Source organism: Schistocerca nitens, chromosome 9, assembly GCF_023898315.1.
Source record: "Schistocerca nitens isolate TAMUIC-IGC-003100 chromosome 9, iqSchNite1.1, whole genome shotgun sequence".
NCBI classification, from domain to species: Eukaryota; Metazoa; Arthropoda; class Insecta; order Orthoptera; family Acrididae; genus Schistocerca; species Schistocerca nitens.
This window is the reverse complement of record NC_064622.1, coordinates 156,704,848-156,706,297: the sequence shown is the minus strand read 5'-3', so window position 1 is coordinate 156,706,297 and position 1,450 is coordinate 156,704,848. Positions and strand designations below refer to the sequence as shown.

At 52.1% G+C, this 1,450-nt stretch overlaps 1 pseudogene; it reads left to right on the top strand.

Annotated features, from left to right (window-relative positions):
- The first annotated feature begins 949 nt into the window (after positions 1–949).
- On the top strand, positions 950–1,067 carry LOC126204684 (5S ribosomal RNA; annotated as a pseudogene).
- Positions 1,068–1,450: the final 383 nt, after the last annotated feature.

The following is a 1,450-nucleotide window of genomic DNA, read 5'->3' as shown; positions in this document are numbered from 1 at the left end:
ACTGCTGGCTGTGACGTCACTGGTGCTCTCTTCCTCGCCATATATGGTAATGTTTTCATCCTGCGTCCGTCGCGCCAGTTTTAACCTCGCGATGGCCGGGTCCCAGGCTGTGCTGAGCTGCAAACCGCCGTCCTTGTTGATGGTGTTTTCAGACGTTATTATTTCAATAGCTTCTTTTATGACGCTATCCCAAAATCTCTTCGTCCTCATAACGCCAGATGTTTCGTCGAATGCAATTCGGTACCCGTGTTCTTAGGTGTGTTCTGCCACGGCTGATTTTTCTGGATAGCGTAGGCGTAATCACCTCTCTTGTTCCTTCTGGCGATGCTCCACAGTGCGTACTGTTTGGCCCTAGATCATCTTTGACATGCCTCTTGAGCTGTTGAATTTTTGCTGAGGGCCTGAACACCGATGAAATGTTGTATCTCTTCAAGAGCCGGCTAATCTTTCCCGACACTGTAATACGAGCTTCTTGCTTTCTTCTTCGGTGGTGTTCTCTTCTCTGTTGGTGTGTTTCTTGCGTGTCACACCAGATATAGCCTGTGACACCTGTCCGTGGCTGTACCTGTTTTCCCGGAAGACTTTTCGGAGGTGGTTCAGTTCTAGTGGCAGATTTTCAGCGTCTGAGACGACTTTAGCACGATGGACGAGGGATTCAGAACGCCACGTTTTTGTGCCGGATGGTGGTGGCTGAGAGCGTGCAGATACCGATCTGTGTGTGTCGCTTTCCTGTAGACACTGTGGCTGAGGTGCCCATTGGTTTTCCATCGAACACGAGAGGTACTTACGCCTACGCTATCCAGAAAAACCAGCCGTGGCAGAACACGCCTTAGAAAATGGACACCGAATTGTATTCGACGAAACATCTGTCGTTATGAGGACGAAGGGATTTTGGGATAGCGTCATAAAAGAAGCTATTGAAATAAAAACCTCTGAAAACACCATCAATGGCAACGGCCTTACCGCAGTGGATACACCGGTTCCCTTGAGATCACCGAAGTTAAGCTCTGTCGGGCGTGGTCGGCTCTTGGATGGGTGACCATCCAGGCCGCCATGCGCTGTTGCCATTTTTCGGGGTGCACTCAGCCCCGTCATGGCAATTGAGGAACTATTCGACCTAATAGTAGCGGCTTCGGTCAAGAATACCATCTTACGACCGGGAAATCGCTGTGCTGACCCCACGCCCCTCCTATCCGCATCCTGCTCCGAGGATGACAGGGCGGTCGGATGATCCCGTTAGGCCACTCGTGTCCTGAAGACGGAGTGAAAACACCATCAACAAGGACGGCGGTTTGCAGCTCGGCACAGCCTGGGACCCGGCCATCGCGAGGTTAAAACGGGCGCAACTGCCGCGGGATGAAACCATTACCATGTATGGCGAGGAAGAGAGCACTAGTGACGTCACAGCCAGCAGTGCGGCTATGTAACGACGCGGACACGGCGACGCAGC